The following is a 6,507-nucleotide window of genomic DNA, read 5'->3' as shown; positions in this document are numbered from 1 at the left end:
ATTCTCTGAATAACATTCAGAAACACTAAAGAAAACAAACAAACAAACAAATACAACCCTTCTTCAAAGAAAGTAGGTCTCTACTTTAGCTACACATGAGAATCACCTGGGGAGCTTTTGAAAAATACTAATGCCCAGCCTCTGTCTTGGACCAATCAAATCAGTCTCTCTAGGAGGGAGTCTCAGGTAGAGGTCTTTTAAAAATTCACCCGGTCACTCTAAGGCATGACAAGGGTTGAGAACACCCTCACTATAGCCACAGAGGAGCCCTTTACAGCAGACCTAAGAGCGCCTCAGTCTGGCTGAGGCCAGAGTCCTGCCCCCAGTTCCTCTGCCCCTGCATTTGTCTCCACTGTGTCCCCAGTGTGACTTTCCAGTGCCTTCTCCTATACACAATGGTTTTCCAATTTTTTTCCCCCAGAAAACTCTTATTAAAGGAAAACTGACTCAGAAGTCCAATAGATACAGGAGAGGAAAAAAAGGAATTTGGGGAATCTAGAACCCTCTGACTCCAGCCTCTGCATCTCCTCTGAAGTTCAAGGTGCAGAGTAGGAACCACTGTTTACTCAGTGAATCACAGAGCTGAGATGGACCCAAGCAACCATCCAGTGTAGCATGTTCCAAACTGTATGCCACAGACACTTAGATCCTCAAGATATTAACAGATGTCATCAGGAAAATATAATAGATGTCATATGAAAAAAAAATAGGGAGGTTCCATTATCAAATACCTTAGAAAACAGCACCCAGCTGCCTTACTCTTGCATGTTAAAGGCTCTGAGATGCCCTGCAGTTAAATTATATATTTTATATTTTACATAAATATATTTATTATTTAACCTAATATTTCCTAACCTTATTTGACCAAGGAACTGGTCAAATAAGGTAGTTTTTGTAAGGAATACCTGTCATCCAAGGGACCCAGTTTAGAAATTCCAATTCCTTCTTGTGAAAGAGGAGAAAATGGGGCCCCAGGAGATGATGTAATTAACCCAACGGCATGAGGCACAGTCTGCCAATGCCTCCTGTCTCCCCTGGACCCTGGTGAGCTCCCTTGACTGGACTATTTCCAACATGCTGACAGCTTCCCACCGCCGGGTGCCTATGTTTGCCCTCACTGTCTCAGAGCTTCCTCTGGTCCCATGAATGCTTGTTCTGGGTGCAGGGAATGATGACTTGGTGCATCAGTGCTCCGGTCTCCCAGCCTCCAGTGTGGGGTGCACTCCGCACGGACTCTCAGAGGGTCTCCAGTGGCCATGAGGCCTGGTCGCACACCTGAGTGCCCCTCTTAATGGCTTTTCTCACTTCCCTGCCCTAACCCTACTTCTTCACCTGTGCTATCTGGGATCAATGGGGGAACCAAACAAAGAGTTACTCATGAAGCAAATTAGGAAAGATGGTCTAGACTTAAGATCTAGTTTAGACAATAGATGATTTTTAAAGACAATTATTAGAGCAGTTTAAAGGTTACAACGAAATTGAGGGGAAGGCACAGAGATTTCCCATATACCCCTGCCCCTCACACATGCACAGCCTCTCCCACTATCGACATCCCCTGCCCAGAGTGGCACATTAGTTACAACTGATAAACCCACACTGACACATCATTATCACCCAAGACCATGGTTTGCATCAGGGTTCACTCTTGGTGTTGTACATTATATGGGTTTGGACAAATCTATAATGACATGAATCCACCATGATAGTATCATACAGAGTAGTTTCACTGCCTTAAAAATCCTCTGTGCTAATAATCTGGTTTGTTTAAATGATATCAGATTCAAGCTTAAGATTCCAAGTTTTAAGCAGACTTAGACATTTTCTCTTGAGACAAGCAGCTAAATTCTACTGTCAAAATCAAAAGACATTAAGCATTTTCTTCCTTCTGACCCTAAAAAAAGAGAGAGGCGGGGAGAAATAAGTCTGTGTTAGAGATAAAACATTTCGCCTTATCTTCAGAAAGTAAGCAGGGCTTCTCCATCCTTGTGCCCTCTGGTGAAAGGTCACAGACAAATAATATGTCATGTTGCTAGAATGTTCTTTGAGAAGGAAACAGAAATGCTTAAGAAAGTTGAACTCAGAAATTTCTAAACAGGCTGCACATCTGAGGTGGCTCCTGGCTGCCAATTTTTTTTTTTTTTTCAAAAACAGTGAATAAATTTGCTCAAGAAATTAGCTGTCGATAGCGGGGGTTGAAAACCTAGCCAGGGCTCTAAGTCTGGCTGGGAGCTCAAACTATTTTCCAGATACTTAGGGCTCAATAAAATCTAACACATTTTCTCAGCAACTTCTTTTCCCCTTTAATTTCAAAACCATGACATTATAAGGTAACTTTAGTGTGTGTGTTTCAAATAATAGTTGATACTAAGCTAGCAGATAAGCATTTTCTGATTATTTTATATATATATATATATATATATATATATATATATATATGTGTGTGTGTGTGTGTGTGTGTGTGTGTGTGTGTGTGTGTGTGTGTGTGTTTAATTTATTTCAGAGAAGAAGAGAGAAATAGAAACATCAATGATGAGAATCATTCATTGGCTGCTTCCTGCACACCCTCTAGTGGGGATCAAGCCCACCCAGGCATATGCCCTGACCTGGAATCGAACTGTGACCTCCTGGTTCATAGGTCAATGCTCAACCACTTAGCCATGCCAGCTGGGCTCTGGATAATCTTTTAATGAAAGGGTTTTCAAGAGACTACACTCGATTTTGGTGAATGATATTTTCCCCACATTTGAATGGTGTGTACTTCTGCACACTGAGGGAGGACACTGAAGCTTGAAATATCATGGGAGAAGCCTACACACACACACACACACACACACACACACACACACACACACACACACAGAGTTCACAGGCAACCTAGTCTTATATAATTGGGAGGGAGAGAATCGACTAAAAGTAGAAAAAATGCAGCCCTTCCCTTTCACCTCGAAGAAGACTGATGATGTCTAAGGCCAGTTGGACAATGGTCAGGACAAGCATTACAAATAGATGAGTAAGTTGTTAGAATCCATCTGCTCAGCTCCGAGCATTTGAAAAGCTGGCTGGGACCAGGGCTGTGTGCTTCAAAACACAACTACATCTGATCTGCGCTTCATCAAAAGTCACGGTTGCTAGAAACCCGCTTCCAGACGTATTGTGCTTGTGCCCCATGAGGGTGGGACCTGTCACTCCTTCCTAATTGCCTCTTGATCCTCAGTTCTCGTCCCACTCATTGCCAGAAACTTCCCCTGGCGTGTGGAGTGACCTCAATCCCAGACAAATGACTAGACCGTCTGACTCTCTCCTTGCCCAGCTCTGGAACCAGATTTAGTTCTGAAGGGCAGAGAGTCCATCTGAAGATGTTTTGCTCCATCTTCCTTGACCTCACACTGTGGAGGCCCTGATACGGGGAAATACAATCTCAACTGGACATTTCAACCTCATACCTCCAGCCAAGCCCCATCTCCACAGACTTTCTGCCTACTCCATACATTGCTCAGAACCCCTCAGGTGCAAAGCCTACTCTGGAGGTTACATAGGAAGTCTCCTAAGAAGAATGCTTTAAGAGGTTGATGGAAAGGTCCCCTTTGCACAAAAATGACTCCCTCAGAAGGCTGTCACAGGACCAAAAAATTCACCATTCTACTTTTTCCCTGGATTTAAACACAGAAAGCAATTGTCTAGAAAGATAGGGAACATATGAAGTTGTTATCCTGTATAATAAAAGGCTAATATGCAAATTGTCCCCTCAGGAGTTCAACCAGGAGACCAGGAGTTCCATCACTTGCTATGATGTGCGCTGACCACCAGGGGGTGGTGTGGAACATGGCAGGCGACCAGCAGGGATGGTGGGGTGCTGAGGGAGCAAGGGAAGGAAGAGGTGGGGAGGCTGGGAGGCAGGGAACCTGATCGGCCCTGATTGCCGGCCAGGCCTAGGGACCCTAGCAGTGCACGAATTTCATGCACCAGGCCTCTAGTCATCTATAAGCATACCAGCTAAAATGAATTTATCGGATTTGCTCTGGCCACCAGCAGGGCTAATGAAAAGGGATCATGGCCAAAAAATATTGGTTTAGAGATTTTACAAAGAAAGATGCCTGGGGTACAAGGTGTAGAACAATTAAAATGTTTTCCCTTAGTTGAGGGATTAATGGAGAGGAGGACAGGCATTTTACTATATGGCCCCAAAAGAACATATAGTACATATCCCTAAGACATACAGATAAAAAAGATGATGAAAACAATGACTGTAGTTATCATTCAGTGAGAATACATAGTGTTAGACTATTTATACATAGAAGACATACAGATAAAAAAAGATGATGAAAACAATGACTGTAGTTATCATTCAGTGAGAATACATAGTGTTAGACTATTTATACATAGTGGCATACATTATTTTATTTCCATGATCCATATACTAAGTAGGTATTGTCATTTCCATCTTACAGATGAGTATATTGCGGTTCATAAACAATTCATCACTTAATTTATTCACACATGACTACTAAGTGTCAGGTTGTGGGTTCAAGCCTAGATTCCCCTCCAAAGGTCATAATCACTTGACCAGACCATCTTCCTAATAATGCATTTGTTATATTATAGTCAGGGAGCACAGATGTTCTTTCTCAGGAAAAAAGAAAAGAGAGAGAGGGAAAAAATCCCACCAGATTTCAAATTAGAGGCTTGGCATAAAGCACCAGAAATGTCAGTGAATTAAATTGACAATCACTCCTTGGTTTCACACCCCACCATTTACCTAAGTCTGTGGTTCCCAAAGTGTGTGTGTGTGTGTGTGTGTGTGTGTGTGTGTGTGTGTGTGTGTGTGTTGCTCAGAGGTATTGCAAGGCATCTATGTATCCCTCTACACATTTAACCTTGACTGCAGACAAAATACATCATATACATATCAAGATATTTCTGTGATTGATAATATACCAGCTAATTTAGAAGTGTTATTGAATTCATATGTATTGTGTATTTATCATTGCATATTTTCCAACCTAGAAATAATAAAATCATAATTAGAATCATATGGGATGAGTGCTTTCGTTATTTAAAAAAAGGGATTTTTCAACCCCACAACCCACAAGTTCCATTCCTAGATATATACTCAACAGAAATGCAGCAATGTGTTCATCAATAGCCACTGTACGGGAATAGTCATAGAACACATTCACAACTTCCCAGAAGTGGAAACAACTCAAATGCCAACGAGAGTGCAATGGGTAAAAACATTGGGTATGGCCAGTGCAAATACCACGGCCACACAGTGGAATACAATGCAGCAATTAACGTGACCAGGTGACAGCTACACAAAACAACAGGGTGACTCTCACAATGTGATACAGAGCATGGGAGCCAGAAACATAAAAAGTACCCTCTGTGTGATTCCACTTACATAACAATCAACAACAAGCATAATGAATCTATGCTGCTGGGAGTCAGGAGAAATGTTATGCTGAGAGAGTCGGGCAGTGAGTGGAGGTTGAGTGAGGGGGCTTCTGGAAAGGCATGTAATGTTCAGTTTCTTGTTCATCTGGATGTTGGTTTCATGAGTGCATTCAGTTTGTAAAAATTCCTTGAGCTGTCCATGTGATTTCTGCATGTTTTTATATTTATGTTACATTTTAATAATAAAAAAGTTAAAAACAGGGGGTGATGACCCCCAGCTCTGTACATAGGTTCATCCCAGCCAAATCAGATGCTTAGAACTTTGCCAAATATGAATTTTTTTGCCTCCCCAATTTTGCTCAAACCATCTTCCCCAAATTCAAATCGCCCACACCTCCATCTCTGCCTACAAACACACCCTTTCCATTCTTTGATACCTAGCTCAATAGCATCACCTCCAAGGAACCCTCTTCACTTCTCTAGTCAGAAGTGAATTTTCGCTTCTCTGAGCCCCAGAGAGTTTCATGGGTTTCTCTGATCACAACCCCAAGGTCCTCAGAGCCTTGCATAGCAGTGCTTGCCAAATGATAGGTCACCAATAAAGGTTTTTAGGTGTTAAAATTTCCACATCTAACCTTATTGTGCAGTGATTTATGTTTGTCATACTTCCCACCCTCAAGAAGCCCACAGTGTTGGGAGAAATATGTCTATTCATCTTTGTATGTGTTTACTCATCTTTGTATGTGTTTACTCATCTTTGTATGTGTTTATTCATCCTTTGTATTGCCCACCACACCTAGTCCATTACCAGGCACACAGCAGGTGCTCAGAGAATGTTTCTGAATAAAGATCCAAGTCATCTGTAAAAAGAATTTGCTGTGAAAGAGATACCTGGATGATTCCACAGTTACAGATCTATTTCCTACCTCTAGAAAAGAAGAGAAAGACTTCAATATGAACAATGCCCTTCTCCCAGGTGGCTGATATTTCACTGGGTTGATGCTAGACCAACTACTCCCTTGGGGGCCCAAATATCTATACAGGCAAAAATGTGAGTTTTACAATAAAGAAAACTGAAGGCAGCTGAGATGCTTGGATCACAGTGATGGAGAGAGC

Source organism: Eptesicus fuscus, chromosome 21 (assembly GCF_027574615.1).
Source record: "Eptesicus fuscus isolate TK198812 chromosome 21, DD_ASM_mEF_20220401, whole genome shotgun sequence".
NCBI classification, from domain to species: Eukaryota; Metazoa; Chordata; class Mammalia; order Chiroptera; family Vespertilionidae; genus Eptesicus; species Eptesicus fuscus.
Note: the sequence above shows the minus strand (reverse complement) of the source record.